The sequence below is a fragment of the Arvicanthis niloticus genome, chromosome 8 (genome assembly GCF_011762505.2).
Source record: "Arvicanthis niloticus isolate mArvNil1 chromosome 8, mArvNil1.pat.X, whole genome shotgun sequence".
In the NCBI taxonomy this organism is placed as follows: domain Eukaryota; kingdom Metazoa; phylum Chordata; class Mammalia; order Rodentia; family Muridae; genus Arvicanthis; species Arvicanthis niloticus.
In genome coordinates, this window is record NC_047665.1 from 65,188,885 (window position 1) to 65,211,215 (window position 22,331).

The following is a 22,331-nucleotide window of genomic DNA, read 5'->3' on the forward strand; positions in this document are numbered from 1 at the left end:
CAAGGACAACCATTAGGAAGGCAAGTGCTTTTGAGTTTGTTCTGGCCCACCAGTTTTATATCATATCACACCTATGAGTCTAAGTTTCAAGGCACCACACAGAGTCATAATGCAGTTCTATTGTCAAGAGGTTTTTCTACAAACATGCAAGTAGGGAAAATAGAGTCAACAACTACGGCTCCCTATCACAAACTCAAAGATGGCAAAAATACACTTCAGGGTCATTTTTTGGAGCCTGCTTTATGACCCAAGTCAATGGATGAGGGAGGGAGGCTGGGGTCAGGCCATACCCCAATTTCTCTGGCTTTTTTTTTTTTTTTTTTTTTTTTTTTTGATCTTTGTCCTTTCCAATTTAGTGATTTTACTTTGCTGTAATATTTTTGTTAGTACATATTACTTATACAAAATGGGTTTCACTGTGACATTTTCATACGTGTGCATAATACATTTCAGTCATATTTGCCCACCATTGTCTGTCTTCTTTCACAAGTTCTGATCTCAAGGAACTTGTGGTCAAAATTTGAAAGTCAAAGACAAACTAGAAATGTTTTGGGATCCTTCAGACCCAGGGTTCTCAAAGAATCTTCTGAGAATTCATTACTTAGAATACTGTGGTGCTACTGCTGGGTGCGGATCAATGAGCTCCACCCTCAGAGTCCAGCCTCTTGATGGGGGTGACAGAAACTCACACGCATCAGTACTTTCCCCAACACTTCCTTCTCTGATCTAACTCTCCCAGTAAACACTGAGTCATGGCACAGGGTAAGAACCCTGAAAGAAAAAAAATGCATAGTTTAGTCCATTTCTATGTTTGGTTTTTATTTCAAAATCCCAAGTTGGTTCTTTATAGTCATGTTGCTTTAAATGGCTTGTATGAGACTAAGAAGATAGTTTTAAGCAGAATATTAAGTACCATCTTAGACCACACTCTGTAACAATGGAAGACTAGATTGATATCATTCAATATAAAAGTCATTTTGGCCTTAAATTAACAGGGAAACATGGAAGAGGGTTTGGGGTAATCATATTAAAAAATATATATGTATAGATGGTGAATTCCCCAACCCCTCCTCCCACTGAGCCCAGAGGGCTAATAGGCTCAGACCCCAAGAAGGGCTGGAAGTCATTTGGAGAAAAGAGAGGGAGATTAGGAATTGATAACACGATTACCTGAATGTTGTGAAGCCAGACAGATCTATCTATTCTGTTGTTTCTCATACCCTGAAAGGGGTGTGGCTACCCAAAAAGGTGAGAACCAGAGATACGAATATCTGTTGGGCAAATAAATGAATGAGCCTATTAAGTGATGAGCAGTCTGGAGGGTTCAGGAGACTCTAGAGTTGTACAAGAAGTCAGAGGAAGAACAACAAGAAGTTGGCTTCTGCAATACCCAAGTGGAGTGACTCCCCACTGCTGGTCTCAGACTGGGCTCCCATGAAGAGGGAAGCTGGGATAAAGCTGGATAAGCTTTAGATATACAAAGGCTTGAAGAGTAATTAATTTTTCCTGAAAACTATCTTAGGGGGGCTTCTATCAGAAATAGGTAACATACAAAAAGAAAAAAATGGAGAGGAAGGGAGGGGAGGAGAGAGTAGAGGTGGGGAGATGAGGGGAGAGGAGAAGAGAGAAATGGAAAGGCCAAAATCCAGGTACCTGAGATCTTGATTTACAGGAAAGCCTAAGGGAATTTCAGATGACTCTGAAATGCAAGTCTAATCACCATGTAGAAACTGAAGCGAGTACAGGCTGTCCTGATCCAGGTAGGACAGCACGTGGGCTCTAGAAGCGGGTGGTTTTTTAGAAAATAGAAAGCAGCTGAACAGATAGGGTATCTGGGTGAATGACTGTGGTGGTGGGGGGGGGGGGGTTTACAGCTCTTTCGGAAAGTGTAGAATAAAATCTATGTCATCTATTCATAAAACCAAGCAAACAAGAATTAAGCTGGAGAAAAAGGGAACAAAGACAGTACAGTCATTGCATGGTTCAGCTTCGAGGAATGTTTACACTCACAGCAATGCAGCTGAATACAGAATTAATTGGAAATTGGCTGGACAAAGTTCCAAAGTGGGAGAACCGCAATCCGTGTCTGTGTCTATGAGTGCAAGTGTGGCTGACTCCTTTCATGAGGGCAATGCAGAGCAAACCTGACTCCACCCCCACCAATGAGCACAATCCAAGTCACAAATACGTGGGTTTTTCTAGAAAAAAAAAAGTCATCATCCTTTTTGGCTTTCTAATGATTTAATAGATTACTCAGCAAAGCAAAACAAATGTGAAGTAAAATGACTTAAATCATGTAATTAAATATTTAAATTTTAAATCTCTATATATCCCAAATTTTAAATATTATAAATATAAACTGTAATTAAGTCTATTCTAATTTAGTTTAGTTTAGTTTAGTTTTACATAGGAGCTGATATAGTCGAGGCTAGTGTTGAATCTGTTATGTATCTGGGGCTAGTCTTTGACCTTTGATCCTCCTGCCTCAGTTTCTCAAGGGAAAGGATTGGAAGATTGTGACATCATACTCAGCATTATGAAGGGTAATTTTTGAAAATATTTAGTGTGTGTTTATACATGTGTGTATGAGTGTGTGTGTGTGTGTGTGTGTGTGTGTGTGTACAAGCACACACATATGGAAGCCAAAGGACAGAGGACAAGTCATGAGAGTTGATTCTCTCCATTCACCATGTCTGCTGGTTCCAAGAATTGAGCTCAGATAATTTCATTAGGTTTGGTGGTTTAAGTACCTTTACCTACTGATCCACCTTATAGGAGCTCAATAGACTAAGGATAACTTTTAGGCCAGAAACCACAGACAGAGGTTGGATAGAGGAAGGTAACATTTGCTTTGAGGAACAAGCAGATGCTTTTGCTGATGTCAGGTTCTGGGGATCTCCTGCCTATCACAAGAGACAGAAGCACGGTGACCATGACCATGTATATCAGTTTCATAAGATCCATAGTTATGGAAGAGGTGTTCTGACATGACTGTGTCCTCACACCAAATTCACAGTTCAAAGATGATCGCCAATGCAACAGAAGGAAGGTTCAGCTTGCCTTCAAGAAGTGAGCTGAGTCCTCAAGATGGGATTAGTGCTTATTCAACTTGGAAGCTGAAATGTAGCCCACAGCCTCATTGTCTAAATGTGTGTTTCCTAGCCAGCAGCGGCCTCTCAGAGGAAAGGCTGGGCCAGCAGAGTCCCTAGGAGGGGAGGATGAAAGTTTCAGTCCTTTCTTTGTTCCAGTTCCAATTCGTTCCCTACTCTGCCACAATGTGAGAAGCCTCTGCCACAAGCTCTTCAGCCAACATAGTCACCTGACCCACCATGATGAACTGAGACCCACAGAAGTCATATGCCAACATAAATCTTTCTTCTGTAACTTGTTTCTGTCAGCTAATAGGCCACGGCAAAGTAGAACTGGTGCAGAGCTCTTACAAAGGAGACTAGAAGCAGATTGTTTAGCCCTCCTTTCATGAAGAGATAAAGCAGGAAGGTATCTTCCATGAGAAAAGATTCTCACCAGACTTTCATCTTGGCCTAAGCAGCTTTTAGGACAATGAGAAAAAAGATCCACCAATTATAATTATCCAAAGGCTTTTGTTATAGGAGCTCAATAGACTAAGGGAACAAAGACATTTCTAGAGACCAGCATCATGAGATTGTCCTGTTCCCTCAAAATCCACAGGTTAAAGTCTAATACCTGCATTCCAATGTGGCAGAACTTTTGGAAGGGTTAGATGGAGTCATAAAGGTTGGGTTATGAGCAATTGAGACTAGTGTTCTGACAAGAAAAGACAATCAATCAATCAATCAATCAATCAATCAATAAGTCAGTCATTAATCTCTTTCCTTTCCTCCCTCCCTTCTTGCATTCCTCCCTCTGTCCCTTCCTCCCTCCTTCCCTCTTTCTTCTCACCAAGAATGAACCATACTGAGACCTTGATCTTTGGCATGAGCCTCCAGAACTAAGATGTATTTCTATTTTGCAAGCCACCCGGTTGTGGCTATATAGAGTTGTGGCTGAAGACAGAGAAAATCTAGTTCGTCCTATAACATCCTGTCTTAAGCATGCTGATTTCTTCTGCCTCAAAGGATCCCTTCCTCTCCCCATGCCACATACACACTTAGATGCAGAGACATCTCCATGTACTATCCAGAGACCTAAGCCTTTGGCTATAGCCTGTCTGGACACACTGCACTTAAGTCCACACACATTAGGCTTCTCTTTTCCCACACAGTTCATCTTGGGCATAATCTGAATTCTCAGGCCATGTTCAGGCCATGACTTACTTATGTCAAGGAACTCTTGGTAGCTGTTTCAAATTCCTGCCTAAAGCAACCAGTCCAGCTCAGTATCAGAGCCCTTGTCTAGCATGCTTCAGGTCCTGAATCAATTCCAACACCCCTCCAGAATAGTAATCTAAATTCACTTTGTCAGGCATGATGTTACATGCCTACAAATCTCAGCACTCAGAAAGCTGACCCTGAAGGATCACCACAAGTTCAAGGCTGCTCTGAGCTACACAGTGAGTTCAAAGCCAACCGTAGATAAATATAATTGTAAAAACCTATCTGAAAAGAAAAAAAAAAAAAGAAATTCTTGCCTAAAATTTGTCTTCTACTACCATATAAATAACAGATCAATTTCACTCACAGGAAGTTGAGGCAAGCCCAGAATCAGCTCCTTAGAACAGGGGACTTCCAGAAGCTCACCCATACTGTTTAATGTGTGTGTTGTGGGCTAAAAGAGCATGTGCTGATGCCGTGTTCCCATTTTCTCAGCATACAACCGTGGCAGAGGCCTTAAGGATGTAATTGAGTTAAGATTATTAGAACAACCCTATACTAATGTCACTGGAGTCACCAAGGGAAAGGAGATCTGGGAACAAACACAGAGGGATGACAATGTGGGATGCAGGGAGCACACAGCCATTCACAAGCCACAGAGAAAGGCTGCAGCAGACCCTAAGCGTAGGTTTCCAGCCTCCGGAACAGAAAAAAGAAGTTTCTAATTCTGCAATCCATGATGCTTTGTTATAGCTGCCAAAGAAAACTAATACAGTTGATAGATGCATATCCCCTTTATGTATCTCCTTAAAGCCACACTCCAAAATTAAAACTCAGCCCTGCCCTCATTTCTGGCTTTGGCAGCTTCCTGAGTGTTTTTTCAACATTTGGTTCCTTCCCTTTCTAATTAGAAGGCTAGTCCTGAGATAACCCAACTGACCCCAAACAAGTGCAGGGCCAGGTCCTCAGAGTGCAGGCATCTCTAACCAAGTACCTACTTCTCAGGAAGGGAGTCTGGTACACACCTGAACTCAGGCCTGTGTTTCTCTCAAAATTTGATAACAGTGGGCAGCCCTGCTTCACACAAGATAAATGACCTCTTCAAATTAAACTCCATCTCACCACACCTTTCAAAAACCCTCAAATGGGTTTCTGTAGCCTGTGACTGAACGCCTGAATTACTTCACAAGGGTCACCCTTTTGCTTGCTAATCATTATCTGCTGTTCCATCTCAGGTCCATCGATCCTCAGTGGGCATTCTAGGCTCAAGCTGTATTAGTTACTTTTGTGCGGCCTTGACCAAATACCCGAGAGAGGCTAATCAAGGGAGGAAAGTCTTGTTTGGCTTGTGTGGCAGAATGGGCCAGTCAGTGGCAGTGGGAACCTGTGGAGGAGGCTGTTCACATCCCATCTGGCCAGAAAACAGACAAGCAAGACATGAACCAAGGGCAGAAATATAACCTTCAAGGTCAACTTCTAGTGATCTGCTTCTGCCATTCAGGCCCCACCTCCTACAGGCTTCCACCAACTGGGAAACCAACATTCAAACTAGAAGCTTATGGGGAAGCACTTTAGATTCAAGCCACACCACTGGCCACCCTGAAATGGCTTCATTCTCAAATGCATCTTACCCTTTATGCCCAGCCTTTCTGCATGAGCATCGAGTGTCCTCTGGTCTGTGTGGAATTTTACAGTTCTGAGACTTTTTGTGCTTGGACACGTTCCCAGGATAGTACTTGCTCCAGGTCCTCACTGCATGTGATGCATGTTTGTTCCCCACATGGGGAGGGGCCTTCCTGAACAAGGTGGGACACTCCTCCAGAGGAAGGTCATGGGCCCTGCCTCTCTAGCTGACCGTGTCACAGCCTCATAAGATCCCTAGAGATTAAGTGATTGATGTGTTCTGCTGAAGATGAATGCACCAGAGTGAACCTGGCAATCACCTCCCTAAGGCAAGAGGGATGTGCTGAAGATGCACCAGAGTGAACCTGGCTATCACCTCCCTAAGGCGAGAGGGATGTTTTTCCCCAAATCGAATTAGGTCCCACCTGCATAGCCACTCTCCTGCAGTCCAGCCTCCAAGATAACAGCCCAGGTCTCCAGCAGCATAAATATCTGCTGAAGGGATGAATGAAGTCATTAATAACCTTTGACTGCGTGCTGGAGTCAGCGCTCCGCTGGGAAGAACATTTCCAAAAGAAAAAGGAAAATCACCCCTTTGAGTCTGAATAGAAGTGTTTGGTCACAAATCATTCTTTCCTTAGGGGACTGACTTTTAATGAAAATCACAGGGAATGGGGTGGACACGTCTGTTCCTTGGGTCTGGCTAAAAGGACAAAGCAGTCACACACAAAGCTGGCCCTTAGTGAAACAATGGAGTCTCAGGGAAACATAACCAGTACGACTAATGATTCTTTCATAGCAGAAGGCTACCTGAAGTGGACACTGAGACACACTCCTGAGTTTAGGGATTTGTAAAGCTTTTCTGAGACAACCACAAGTCTGGCAAGGGATCTCTAACCCACCAGGGTCAGCAAGGACACCTCTGCTGAGCCCCCAGGTGTATTCCATTTTAGGCTGCCCCAGGTTGCGTGCAGGAGTTGCAGACAAGCCTCTAAAATGCCCCTCCCCTTGTGAGCTGTACTGTATTTCCTGTTTCTATGCCACATCTGATTCATTACGTATGACTTCACAGTCAGAAAGGATTCAAAGATCCATGGGTTGATCAGTCAGCAATGGGATAATGGTATGACACCCAGACCAAGTGTCCTCACCCCTAAATCTCCCCCAAATCTTCTGTTCCTGCAAGCCTGTCATTTGTGATCACTAACCACCTCAAGACGCCAGAGATGCCTTGAAAAATCACCCCACATGTCCCATGGGACAAACAATTCAAGTGTTATTTCTCCGACTTGAAGCATAAAAACAGGAGTACAGCCTCTGGCATTCTCATCTTGCTCAGCTGTGTGGCCAGGGCCAGGTTACTAGAATGTGTCTGTGTCTTCATTTTCCTTGCTGTAAAGTACTTACATAGTCTCATCCCATGTACATAAAGCTACAGAAGCCCAGCACGTGGTAATAAGAGCTCAGTAATTGCTAACACTCCCCCAATTCCACTGAGCTTGCCACAATGCCCTGTGCATCATGGAATCTCACATCTGAGTGACTGGTGTCTATTGTATGAGCAGCAATTTAATCCTGACACAAATGGCCTAAAAACTTGGAAGGCAATCTAAGAAAGAAATGGTAGGTGTGCTGGCTAGATTTGTGACCACTTGACACAAGATATAGCAGTCCTCAATTTGAAAATATGCCTCCGTTAGATCATGTGGTAGGCAAGCCTCTCAGAGCATTTTTTTAATTGTTGACCAGTGGGGTAGGGCTCATATCATTGTGGGTGGTGCCATCCCTGGGGTGATGATGGTCTTGGGTTCTATAAGAAAGCAGGCTGAGCAAGCCAGTAAGGAGTAAGCCAGTAAGCAACACCTCTCCATGGTCTCTGTATCAGCTCTTGCCTCTGGGTTCCTGTTTGAGTTCCTGACCTGGTTTCCTTCAGTAATACACTATGATATGGACGTGTAAGCCCGATAAATCCTTCCCTTCCCAACTTGTTTTTTTAATCATGGTGTTTCACTATGGCAACAAAACCCCTAAGACAGTAGAAAAGATGTATCATCTGTATCTCACTCCACATGCCTCTGTATATTATCTGTGGAATCTTTGCCTGTAATTTAGACTTCTTCACAGATACTTAAATCTTCTGCATAGCGCAATAACATAACCTTTGCTCATATGTTTCAGCTGATATTAAAACCCAGCCACATAGGCACATGAAATATCATGATGCTTGTATGCTCACAAGTATCTTAATGTAGATGTGTTATGTTTTACCGTAAGTTTTATGGTATGTACTAAGTATAATTGCATAATTAATAATATTCTGTGACTTTTATAGTGACAGTATTAGCATTGCCTGGTTTTATAATAGGCTCATCTTCCCAAATAGGTGCCTTTAACTTATCTGCACTCAACACCAACTCTACCCTTGAGCATCAAGCAAGAGCTGATCTGCTTTTTATCTTGGTGATATTTTATGCGTGGATCCTTACTCTAGCATGAGATATATAGTCAATCCATTTGTACTATTGCACTATGTGTCAGTCTTCTGTTCCTTTTCATTGCTGACTAATATGCCATGAATAGATATACCACATTTGTTTATCTAGGCTCCAATGCTCATTGCTTCCATTATTTGACTGTTAGAAATAATATCTCTATCTGTGCTCACAAGTAAGTCTGCCATTTATTGGCATCTATTTTTATTTATCTTCAACAGACACCTGAGACTGAGTCATATGAAAATTTAACTTTTTAAAAATATTTCCAAACTTTGCCAAATTAGCTGCACTTGGACCTTCCCTGGTGTCTGATTTCAGGTGCGTAACCTCTAAGCTCATGTTCAACATGTGCCTGTCATCCTTGCAACCTTTTAACAATGCATTTTCCTTCCCCACCCCTCAGTATGTCAATGCAAATGGAATGGCTTGTAGAAGAGAGATGTGTCCCCATGTGTTGTGCTGAGACTCGTTCTTCCAAGACAAATGGTTTTGTTGGATTTTAGGGGGTGCTGAAATACTGGAGTAGCTTTCCTGCAAAGTGTGAGGACCCAGGTGTAGACATCTTCACCCATGTAACATGGACTTAAACCTTTCCAGAACTGAGCCTTCCCACTGTCAACACTCTTAAATGAGATTCTATTTCTGGTTCCACTCCACAGTGGGCATTCAGATAGGGATTACTATAGGATTTGCAGACAATACCCCTGGTTTTCAAATAATAAGACATAAAAAACATTCCACGAAAGAGGAATAATTTTTAGTCACTTTTATAATAATTCCTCAAATATGCTTCCAGGTCTCAGATCTCTACGAACTCCCAAAGAAGACATAAAACTACAGGCCTCTCACTACTTTCACTGTCTGTCCAAAATCTGGCCGTCATCCTCCCTCCATTTTCAGGTTTGCCCTTCCTGCCTGAGTAATAAACCTTTCTATGATCCTGCAACTACATTCCTGAGGTTCAATGTCAGCACCTCAGCTGGGGAAGGAACTTCAAGTTATAGGGTGATGCTAAATACCATTCTAGGAAATCTGATCTCATTACAGCTTTCATTGGCATTTTCCTGGTGACTAATGATGTTAAATATTTTACATAATCATATTAGACACAGTGTATGTGCATGTGTGTGTACATGTGCATTTATGTGTGCATGTTTGCATGTGGGTGCATGTATGCACATGTATTTGCATATGTGTGTATATGTGTGTGTTCATGCATTTGTACACATGTATGTGCATGTATGTATGCATGCATGTGTGTTGGTGTATGTGTATACCTGTATGTGTGTGTGTTCATGCATGTGTGTATGTGGGTGCATTTTTACACATGTATATGCATGTGTGTATATGTGTATATTCATGCATTTGTGCACATGTATGTGCATATGTGTGTGTCTGTGTAAAGGTCTAAATTTACTGCTTTGGTTTGAATGTTTTGCCCAAATTCATGAGTCAGAAACTGAATCTTCAATGAAAAAGTGTTGGGAGATGAAACCCACTAAGAGGTGACTGGGTCAAGAGGGCAGTGTCTTCATGGACAGATCTCTGTCTATGTCCAGGAAGAAGGTTAGCTATCATGAGAATAGATGTGACAAAAGAAAGCCCACCCCTCATTCTTTTATTTCCACACATGCTTACTTGCCTTTCTCCTTTCCTCCACGACATAATACAGCAGGAAGTCCTTGGACTTCCCAGCCTAGTAAAGTGTCTATTCTTTATAAATGACCAATTTGGTGCTATTCTAGTACAAAGGCAAAAAACTGGTAGACATTTCTCTCATTGCATGGAGCGATCCAAACGTGCCACAAGTATTTGTTAAAAAGAGTATCCTCTCTCCACCATCTGGAAATCTCACTTCCAAATGTGTTAATTCATTTAATTAATTTCACTTGAAAGACTGTCATACCCAATAAAACACATTTATAAAAAAATAAATCTTACCGGAAAGTTCCACTTTTTAGATGATCTCTAAACAGCAGCTGTATTCTGATTTTGTTTCCATAGCAAGATCATATAAAATTTTAATATGATGCAACATCTCATTGTTGCCCTAAGTACTTATAAAAATGGAGATTCACACCATGTTGGGGTCACACCACATCAGAGTCCTCAATAGTACTTACTTTCAGGGTTGGAGAGATCTCAGTGGTTGAGAGCAAAGGCTGCTTTTCCAGAGGACCCAGGTTCAATTCCCAGCACCCACATGGCAGCTTACAGATGTCTGTAACTCCGGTTCCAAGGGATGCCACACCCTCACATAGGCATACATGGAGGAAAACCACCAATGGACATAAAATAAAATAAGCAAAATCTTTTTAAAATTATAAAATAAACAATCTTTCCAGAAAGAGACTAAGAATAAAAAGAAAAATGGAGAAAGTCTTATGTAATAGTCAAAATGTTATATAATCAACATTTTTTCAGGATTCAGCTTTTTCTAAGAAAATAGTCTAAGGTTAAAATATATAAAAGCAGTGTGCATGCAGGAGTGATGTACTATAAAATTAGAAAATTTATGTAGACCTCCTAGTTTAAAATATGCCATTTTGTTTGAAATAGAAGTCTATCGGCAGCCCAGCATAAATCCGAGTAACACTGATGTTTGGCTCTGAAGATTCTTTATGATTATTTATCTGAAGTTATATTTCAACCAAATGTTTCTAGTGATCTGTGGAGTTTCAGAGTGTTCAAAACTTACCAGAAGCAAGGAAAGTTAACACTAACTGCTGGCTAGTGTCTGCAATATTGTTTTGTAACTTAGAGGAAGTGGGAAAAGCATTGAGGGGAAGCTTTAACTGGGGAGAAAGAAAGCTGGCCATTATAGAAGGAGAGGGTGAAAGGGGGATGCAAAATCTATGGTTGTTTGATAAAGTCCCAAGAAATCAAATTATCTTATATTTACCTAAAGGTATATGATACATTCAAGTATTATACACCTTAAATGAAATTATGCCACTTGGGCTGACAGTACTCCCTTAAGAGATGTAGACTATCTAACAAAACTCCCAGAACCAAGCATGAGAATTCTCCTTTCTAGTTGTTGGCTGGGGTTGACTAATAGACTTCTTATACAATGTAATGTTTTGAAATCACCTTTGTTTGCCTCCTAGAGGCTGAAGGTAAGCCCTCCTGTTGATGATGCCATACACTTCAGACATAGGATTCAGAAAATTAGAGCTGGAAATAACCTGAAAAATTCCTTCCTTCCACTCAGTGTGTATAATACCAGAAGGTGATGTGCAAGCTCCTAAGGGAGGAAGCAATCAGTGGTCCTATCTAGCTGTGACATCTATGGACCACACCCATGACTGGTATGCCAAGCCTACCTGTAGTCAGTAAGGTCATGGATTGTAGAGGAAAACTTACCAATACTATTTTACTAGACCAGCATAATTCCTAATTGCGGTCTATAACTTATACCCACAGCAAAGTGTAGCTTTCATCCCACATCCAAAAAGCTCTTCTTTTCAGCAAACAGAGACCATTACAGGAAAACCACAAATGGTCATAATGCAGACATTGACTGACCATGAAAAAGTCAACCCCCAATATATACAGTTTCAATGCAACTCCTGCATCTGAAGCTCAGGGACCATTTCCAAAGATGAGATAGAAAAGACTATAAGAGACAGAGGACCAAGAAATCTCCTGTATCTCCTAGAAAAGACAGGGAAGTTGCTCTCATGATATTTCAGTAACATGGCTATCTAAACAAGGCCAGAACAATGACATAGCAGTAAGCATGCAAACTGGAAAGGGGAAATTCCATGAAGTCCCAGCCCCTAGACAAAGAATCAGAGACAGCTAATGACTGTCTAGAGAGGGACAATTAACCTTTCCCAGAGATGATCCTTCTATTGGTTACATAACACAAGGTGGTCAGACCTGAAATTAGACAGAAAACAGCACTAAACAGGCCCAACAGGTTGTGTGCACATACATATATGGTGCCACCTGAAAGTGGGGGTGGGGGAGTGGGAAGGGTTAAAGGGGGTAAATGGAAGGGATGAAGTGATGGAATTATATGTTAATTAAAAGTTTTTAAAGAATCTTTCTATGTATAATAATATATATGTTTCCCCACAAGAAATGATTATAGATAATAAGGTGTTTTCTTGAGTGTGTGGATATAGGTGTGGATGTGTTTTCATATGTGTGTGCATGTGTGCAGAGGCTTGAAGTAGACCTGGAGTACCTTCCCCCATAACTCTCCACTTTAGTTATAAAGATGTGGTCTCTAGCTGAACCTGGAACTTGCTGATGTCAGTCCCAGCTTGTCTAGCTAGGCTGTTTATCACAAAAAGCCTCTGTTTCTGCCTCCCGAATAATGGGTTACTGGCATCTGTCTACTTTGCCTGCCATGCACATAGGTTCTGGGGATGCAACCTCCAGTCATGGCATTGCTTTACCCACAGAGCCGTCATCCCAGCCCTCTAGATAGGAGTTTTAATTTTGCAGGATTAATCCATGTCTTCCAACCATTAAGTCAGTAGGTCTATGTATTCACATGCAAACTAGAAACTCAGGTTTCGTTGTCTCTGATGCTTTGCCATGAAGATTTCATCACGTCAGTCTCTCAGTCTCTCATCACTGAGGGATGATAAAGATTTAAGTCTCTTGTGTAGGCAAGGTAACAGGACAAATCCTAGCATGCTGCTGTCATAGCTCAGAGAAGATACAACGGTGAAAGAGGTGAGCCAGGTAAAGACTACACATACACTGTAGCATTGTCTGTCACATGAAGAGCATTTCTCAGACGTGAGCAATATGGCACTTTGGTACCTCCAAAATAATCATGAGTATTAAGGAAATTCTCCAGTCAAAACACAAAAATATGTCCATAAGATTAATGTGCAAATAGTAAGTCTATGCTTATAAGGAGGAACATATTGCATTGTCTTGACAGAAGAAAGTACAAAAGACATTATCGGGTCTAAGGAGACGGCTTAGTCAGTAAAGACCTTGCTGCATAAAGTTTTGGACTTGAGTCCCCAGCAGCTATGTATATATAAAAGCTAGGCATGGCAGCGCATGTGTTTAATTGCAATACAGAGAAGTTGGAAATAGAAGAATATCTCTGGCTTCCTGACCAATCAGATTAGTCAAATCAATGAGCTCTATTTAACTAAAGTGGAGAGTTATGGGGGAAGGTACACCCTATCTCAAAAACCAAGGTAGCGAGCAGATGGGGAAGATGCATAATGTCATTGTCTGGCTTCCATATGCACATTCATGTATGTATGCCTTTACACATGTGCGTGTATGCACTTGCACACATGTATGCCCACATGCACAGACCAAAAAAAGAAAAAAAGATACCATAACAACAAGTTTAGAATTATGTATTCTATTCCATAAAATAATGGAAAATAAGACATAACCTCAAAAAGAAATATACAAAATATTACATCTTCCAAAAGCTAGCATGGGAAGGCATTACCTGTGTTTCAATTAAGGCACCAGAAACCAATGAAAGACTTCAATCACTGGCAGAATTAATGATCTGACCTCAATTTTATAGAATGCTACAGCTTAAAAAAATTATATGTTAAAGAATTATAGTGTACTTTAAAATAACAACTAACTAGCAAGGTAAGATAACACAAATTATTTTACAACCACTGCAAAAAAAAAAAGAGGTTGTGCCCTATAAAATTATCTTCAGAAATAATTATAGTCATAGATAGGACTGTTCCCAAGAATTACTGACAGATTATCTGGAGCCTGTATAAACCACTCACCATGCTTGATGAAAAACTTTCTTTTTAAGAAATGTAAAAGTACAGTCATGGTAGGCTAGTACCCTAAGTATGGGGCTGATAACTACATGTCAGAAGAGTCTCCTGTTGTGGTTTGGATCTAAAAGTATCTCTGAAGGCTGGGATATCCAGGGCTTGGTTGCTAGCTGGGTTTTAGAGGGCTGACTGAATCATGAGGGGATTAATTCAGCATAAAATGGGCTGACAGAAGATGGCCTGACTGGAGGAGGCAGATCGCTAGGGTGCACTCCTTTGAAGCATCCATATTCCCTCAGTGGCTCCATTCTCCCAGACTGCCATGAGCTGAGCAGCTATACCTCAGTACATCACCAAGCTGCTTTAGCGCACCTCAGGCCTAAAGCAACAAAGGCAAGCTGGCCATGGACCGAACCCTCCGAATTGTAGGCCGAATTGTCTTTTCTCCTTTAACTTGTTTTTCTCAGCTATTTTGTCAGCAACAGAAGGCTACCATGCCATCATAAGGACAATAGAATCCACAAAACAAGGCACCAGGAATAAGACATCTCCTTCTCTGCAGTTTATGTCTCAAGCCTCAGGGGCTGTGGAGGGTGGTTGTCTTTCTGCTCCAAATGCGATGGTAAAACCTTAAGCCACAAAGCCTGTAAAGACTAACTAAAAACAATCACTGCACCTGGTATGCATTTCTTTCCTTTCTTGAGGTTCTTTCTCTGGGGCCCAGGCCTTTGTCCAATACTTCTGCTGTCAGCCAATAATCCCCCAACGTGTCTGTACTTCTCTCAACATTCTGTCTGTCCAAGGGAGCTCATTTCTTCCAGGTGACCAGGGGTTTTGATCTTTCAAATTCATCCTAATCCCTGTTAGTTAAAGGAAACGACGGTTAATAGGAGAGTGAATGAAGAAATGTGGGCCATCGAACGAAAGGATTAATAATGGAGATGTTCATAGCCTTGGCTCTGCCACTCAAGTCAACAGTTGTCTGATGAATGTTTTCTAGTCATGGGAAAGTATCCCAGTCCCTTTCTTGAAAGAAGTATACTCAATGCAGCCAGTCCTCCCTGTCTCTGGATCTCACCAAAGAGAGACCGAAAATATTTGTGGGAAGGCTGGGGATATGACTGAGTGAAAGCACTTGCCACACAAGAGGACCCGAGTCTAAAACCCTAGAACTCACATAAAATTCAGACACATAGCATGAGCCTCTGGAATCCCAGCACTCCTGTAAGAAGACAGGAGTTTGAGACTGGGTCCCCAGCAGCTGCAGGCCAGTCTTGCCTAGGCAGCTGAAAAACAGTGACACTCTTCAAATAAGGTGAAAAGTGAAGACTGACTCAAGCTGTCATCTGCCTTCCACATGTATGAAGTGTCAGGTGTACCCGAACACACACAAACAGTCCCCCTGTATGCATTCGTGCATGGACACACACACAAAAGAGAGGTGTGAGGGGAATATTGACCTGTATTACATATGCACAGGTTTTTTCTTGTCATTATTGTCTAGGCAATATTGTGTAACAACTGCGTACCTCGTCTGCACTGCATCACACACTCTTAAGATAGCAAAGTTATTTAGGTATGCAAAAGACGGCCGTAGAAAATGCACAAACACTACAGTTTTGTATAAGAAACGTGAGCATCTAGATTGTGATGTTCACTAGGTTTCTGAGAACCCATTTCCCTTGGACATCAAGGGATAATGGTAGTGAAGTCCCATAAACATGATGAAAAATAAAATTCTCATTTTCAACTCCAAGAGCCCCTGGGAACAGGTGGATGAAGAAATGGGGACACCATTTCTTCATGAACTCCTGCTCTACTTCCACCTCCCGACAAAGGAGAAAACAATAAAATATTCTCCCTGTCCTTCAAGCTCCCCTGGCACTCCTACCATGGGCAAACAAACCCAGAGAAGCCAGGAGAAACGGCAACGAGCTTCTTAGGACACACGCTCTGAAGCAGGGCAACTTACATAGAGACACAGAAGTCAGAAAGCAGACATGAGTTAAGAGGCCTGTCGTGGGAGCCACAGAGGAAGCAAGCTACATCAAAACCAGAATAAAGGAGAGGTCCTTGGGGGATTAAATTAAAGACAAAACTGGGGAGAAAATAAGGAGGCAGAATACAAGTCTACAAACCTCCTTTTAAAGTAGAAAACAGACTCAAGAAAGTGTACGGATTTTAAACATCAGAGCACATTAGAACCTTTACTTCTCATAGCAAAGAAGCCAAGACCTGTACAGAAGTGATGATGCTTTACTCTTTTTTTTTTTTAATTGGCAAGTGCTTTTACTTGTCACCTTTCCAGCCCTCTGGAATATTTTTGGCATCTTAACAGTCAGTGAAATAATCACCTTTTCAAATAAACCAGCACAATAGGCCTACAGTTTTAGTTGCTACTCTCATATAAAATAAGTCGTATATGAAATGGAACATCCATGAGGTCTGTTTTTGGCAGTTAATGATCTGAATTTTCCATGCTTGTTTTCTGTCGTTTCAGGAACTTAGTTTCTTACTAAAGCTGTAGGCATTACCAAACATCGATTTGATTTTCTTGTTTTGATCATTATCTTCATTCCACAGGTGCACTATGTGGACAAACGGTGGTTATGACAACATAGCACACTAGAAATCTTGATTTTAAAAGCTTGGAAATTTTTTTAAAATATGGGCTTTTTTGTATGTTGCCAAATGAAATTGTCCTTAATTTTTTTTTATGATCTCTAAAACTGTACAAGTTCACTTTCATTAGCAAAAACCCAAACAAACAAAAAAACTGACATATTTCTTCAGTAACTATTTTCAGAAGTGTTAGGATTTTTTTTTAATGTCTTCCTAAGAAGACATGCTATCATTATCCCAAAGAGCCAGCAAAAGTCATGTTCAACATTTTTTTTACCCCAGTTCTTGAAACACTGGAAAACAGTGCATTGAAGACCTCCTCGGTGACGCACTTTACCTTAGCTCCCAGCATGCTCACCTTAGAAGGACCAAGGGATACACTTCTCACAAGTAAACGCAGCTCTTCTGGCTGTACCATCAGCTCAGTGCAGTTGGAACAGAACTCATGTGTTTATCATCAGTCTGGGAGAAAGAAAGGCTTGATGCATTGCTCACAATTTCAAGATGGTGCCAAGCAATCCCTAATAATCAGTAAGAAGGCATAGGCTGCCTAAAACACACTACAGAATTTCTTCTTTACTCTTCAGAACTCATGATCTAAATCAGGAGAGTCTCAGTAGTAACAGGGTGGACTTTGCAGACACATGAGGAACGGAACGTCTGGCCCAGCTCACTGCTGCAGTGCTTACACTTGGTAGCCCAACTCTTGGTTTTGTACATCTCTTGCTCAGCACACAAGACCCCGAGTTTAATCTCTTGAACAGGCATAGAGGGAGCTGGTATATCTTTCAAAATGTAAAAAGTGTTTATAGCTTCCTAATATTGTTAGGCATATGACTGAGGAAATAGATTTGATTTTTTTTTATATTAGCAATAGTTATTGACACATGGAAGAAACTTTGTTTCCTTGTGAAAGAAATGATAATAAAACTGTAAAAACTAAAATAAATACCACCATTCAGTACCCATTATACCTTTATCATAAAAACTATCTTAGTTTTTAAAACCCTTTATTACATTTTATTCATCTTCTGTGGGGAGGGCGCTCATGTGGAGCTCAGAGAACAACCTGTAGCCTGGGGTTCTTTCTGCTGTGTTGTTCCTGGAGATCAAATTCAGGTTGAAGGCACAGTAGCAGCAGAACCTTTATCTTTGGTCATTTACTTTTTGATATTCACATTCACCAGAAAGGTCCAAGTCACTCGGTTTAATGAGGCCTTTCCCTTAAGCATTGATGGATGACAGGAAGAGCTTGCTTTTGACCTAGTGTCCATGTGCTCAGGCATCAAAGTGAGGACAGAAGCTGTTAACTAGCTTCAGTTTCAGGAGCTGCACTAGACAGTTCTTTTTTTTCAGAGGGCATTCTCTTCACAGAGAAGATAGGAAGTGCCTGAAGTCCAGCTTTGGGTTCTCATCAGATGCACTCTCACTAAGCAGTGCTTTCAGTTGAGAGAAGTGTTTCTTTCTTTTGCTCCCATTCCTTGAGGAGCAGATAGGTGTTGACTGTCCAGATATAGGTGTTCTGATGGTCAAGGAGGGGCTCCTGCCTTTGGAACAATGAGTACTCTGACCGAGGTTTGTAAAGCCTAGAGCCATTCTCTTTGGCATCTTTGGGCTGGCTTTGTTTGCAGCAATGGCAGCATTGTTCTTCAGTCCCGACCGGAAGCTTCTACTCTTACCATCGTGTCTCACTGTTCTGTTGCATGTTCTACAGGTAATCAGCAGCACACTTGTGGAGTCTTCATACTTTCTCAACACTTTTGCTTCTTTAAAATTGAGTGTATCATCTCTTTCTTCTTAATTAAGAAGTTTCTGTATTCTTGGTGTCAGTTTGGCTTTGGGTTTGAGGTGCACTCTAGAGTTATCCAGAACCAACAACTGGAAGCAGTGTGGACATGTTTCCTGAAAGGTGCTGTTATCCTCGGGTGTCAGGCCCATAGGAGGTAGCGGGCCTGGCTCGGGCAGCTTTCAACCAGGCCCCAAGCAGCCGCTTCAATCTAATACTTCTGCCGCTGCCACAGAACGTCACACCAGGATGCTTTACTCTTGGAAGTCGAATCCAGAAGCTTTCATCTGTCTAAGGGTAGAGTGGGGTGACGCTTAGTAACAGGCTTCTAGTGCACGATGCTCTTGAGTGTTCTACAGCCTGCAGTCATGATGCCGGTTTGAACATACACAACAAAATGCCACAAAATGCCACAAAATACAAAAAAAAAAACCCATTTATTATAATTTTCAGGATCCAACCATAGAGTGCAGATGGTGATTTTCCCTCTCCTGAACACTTTACACCCTCCAGAAGACATACAAAGTCTACCCAAAATGGCAATCCCAAGGATGGCTGGCAACTATTGGTTGCTTCAGAAGCTCATTCCCTTTGGAGAAGAAATGCTATTCTATTTGTGAGCTGTGGATATGGAGAACTTGGGGGAAGTGCCAGCAGGAGGTCTAGATTTTACCTGTGAAACCGAGAGAGTCCAGAGAAAAATACTAGAGAAGCTGACATTCGCTTCCCACCCACAGTCTGCCTCTCTTTCCACTCAGACCAGAAAGTCAGGTCCCTTCTCCCACACAAGAAGGAACCTGCTTCCTGCAGCAAGAAGAGTGCTGTTTGGGAGTCTCTCTCTGTGTCCCCTCAAGAACATGTCTCAGTTATAATATATTATGTTATATGTTAATACGTTTATGTTATTTATTGTATATTGTGTTATACAGTTATAATAACATCTTGGGAAGAATTAGAAAGGAAATCAATCAATTATTATGACCTGCCATGTGAAGGTACTGTTAGATACCCACAGAGCTGGGTGAGTTCAGTCCTCTGAGGATCTGAGTGGAATTTGTCATACACCATTCCTGATAGTAGCAGGCATCTGGGATTACCCAGGAATACATGCATGTGACAGGAAAAACATTTAATGGGACAAGGCTTACAATTCAGAGATTTAATCCATTATTGCAATGGCAGGCATCTGGGATTACCCAGGAATACATGCATGTGACAGGCATTAAAGCCAAAACATGAGTGTAAAAGGCAGTGTTGGGCTCTAGAATTGAAAAGCTGATAATTAGAAAACTATTTTACTGTACATTTTTTTTTCAGATCCACAGTTTTAAATGTAGGTATTTGTTGGAGAGTTTTATGGCTCAGCCTTGCATTTGGTATGTGCTCCGAGAAGGAGGCTCTTGGTTGAGAGCAAGAGATCCTAATGTCTCTGGTCTGGTGACATGCTAATGGGGAAAGATCTCCTTTTTTGGTGGTACCTAAACTAAAAAGCAAACTCTTTAAAAATGTCATAAAATTTTAAGACTACAGGAGAAATTCTAAACTTCTAAAAAAGAAAAATGTTTACAATGAGCTATAGAAAACATGTTTAGAAAGCAGGCATTTCATGTTCTCAAGAAACACAAGTGTCTTAGGTGCTATTGCTATGAAGAGACACTGTGACCCCACAGCAACTCTTGTAAAGAAAAACATTTAATGGGACAAGGCTTACAGTTCAGAGATTTAATCCATTATTGCAATGGCAGGAAGCATGGCAGCATGCAGGAAGACATGGTGCTGGAGAGGTAGCCCAGAGATTTATATATTGACCTGCAGGCATCAGGAGTGAATTGTTACACAGGGCCTGGCATCAGCATCTGAGACCTCAATGTCCATCCCTGTCCAGTCTGACATGAGGTCTAATCTCCATTCCACCTTCACCCTTCGGTTACGTACACAGGTGGGCTTGATGAACAGGCCCCAGGCCGTAGAGAGATACATACTAATGAGGTACTTGAAGGCCAGAGGGTGGAGTCAATTAAGCATTCTTCCCCAGCCCCTCCTCCCTCTTCCCCTCCCTATATAACTCAGGTATGCCCTGGGTTTTAGGGGGAGCACATCCAGATCCATCCACCATCTGCCATGCCAATAAACCTGTTTTGGAAACCAAGGACTTTCTCGTGTGTTGGGGCCATGCTGTGAGGAGCCTCCATGGAGAGGCCTTTAGTCAGCAGCCAGGCCTAACTTTCAGCTGGAGGAACCCAGAGTGTTCCCAGCCAACTACACACAGAGTGGCCTGAGGAACCCTGTGGTTCCCCAGCCTTTTTTTTTCCCCCACATATCCCCAGTGACACACTTCCTCCTGCAAGGCCACATCTACTCCAACAAGAACACACCTCCTAATAGTGCCTCTCCCTATGAACCTCAGTGGGCCATGTTCTTTCAAACCACCAAAGTAAACACAAAGTAAGGAAAGTGAGTCTATAGGGAGAAACTCGGTCTGTAAAGTACCTTGAGAGCTTGATCATCAGCACTCACACAGAATGCTGGTATAGTGGTATGGACCTGGATTACGACTCCTCTAGATAAGTACACCGAGGCAAGAAGAGTCCCTGGGGCTCACTGGCCAGCCAGTCCAGCTGAATCAGTGAGCTCCAGATTTAGTGAGAGATTCTTCCTCAGAAAATAATGTGGGGCATGACTGAGAAAGACAACCCACGACGACGACGACTTCTGGCCTACACTTCTGTACGCACACGCACAGGCACAAACACATACAGATAAATGCACACACAAATAATAGTTTAAGAAAAAGGCTAAGAAAATTAAGACAGCTTTTCTGTGAGAGAAGCTTTTATGTTATGGTACAGCCTAAAGGAAAAGGTAATAAAGAACAAACAGCCGTAATCCATTTACTAATTTAGAGAGGACAAAAATGGGAGCGGATGCTATGGCTTAATAATTCAGTGATGCTGAGAAGACGTATAAAACCCATCCCTAGAGGCAGGGTAAAGGGCAAAGAAAGAATACACATGAAGGAGAATTCAAGACATCCACGGGGCAGAAAATAATGACAGAAATTGGAGACAGAAAACCATGAGCTACACCACTGAGCTCAGGCAGATCTGGGAACTACTGAAACAACCACACAGAGAAAATCACAAGGTTTTTCTAATTTTAAATTAGCTAACCCTGATGCCTAAAGAGACAACATTCATCTAAAGAGACTACTGTGTAGACGTATCATTGTGGGGCTATTTGGAGTTTTGGGGGTTTGTGGGTTTGTTTTGTTTTCTTTTTCTGGTGTTTTGAGCCACGGTCTAATGTAGCCCAGGCTGGCATTCAACACATAATCCTCCTGTCTCCACCTCCCATGTGTTGGGATTACAGGTGTGATATGAGTTGGGGCCTGCATGTGCATGCATGCATTCGAGGGACCCAGGTACACATGTATGCACATGAAGGCCTGACGTTGAAATCTAGAACCTGCCTCAATAATTCTACTCCTTATTCATTAAGGAAGAGCTTCTCAATTCCCAGAGATTGACAATACAGTTAATCTATCTAGTCAGCATGATATGAAAATTCAGTGTCTCCTCTGAGAACTAGATACATAGGCAGCCACCATGCACATTTAGCATGTATGTGAGATCTAGGGACCCAAACTCTGGACCTCAGGTTTGCACAGCAGCTACTTAACCTGCTAAGCTATCTCACTGGCCATTAAGTTTTGCTGTCAGTATCAAGTAAAACAAATAAGTAAATTAATTACTTCAGAAGCTATGAAAATAAAACTGTC

General features: G+C 41.8%; 1 protein-coding gene and 1 pseudogene across 5 annotated transcripts in view; both read right to left on the reverse strand.

Annotated features, from left to right (window-relative positions):
- The window catches only part of St8sia6 (ST8 alpha-N-acetyl-neuraminide alpha-2,8-sialyltransferase 6), a 129,716-nt gene that overhangs the window by 100,181 nt on the left and 7,204 nt on the right, over positions 1–22,331 (reverse strand). Inside the window, exon 1 of one of the 4 annotated variants that reach the window (XM_034510748.2) lies at positions 10,534–10,673. The exons of the other annotated variants lie outside the window; for them this stretch is intronic. The gene's annotated coding sequence lies outside the window, so the exon portion shown is untranslated. Of the gene's footprint in view, positions 1–10,533; positions 10,674–22,331 lie in introns of those variants that run through there. 4 annotated transcript variants of the gene reach the window in all.
- LOC117713729 (UPF0711 protein C18orf21 homolog pseudogene) lies at positions 10,836–20,533 on the reverse strand (annotated as a pseudogene). The gene is made up of 3 exons (XR_013112375.1): positions 20,390–20,533; positions 17,126–18,812; positions 10,836–15,005 (listed from the first exon to the last, which is right to left on the reverse strand). The product of XR_013112375.1 is annotated as a UPF0711 protein C18orf21 homolog pseudogene (transcript).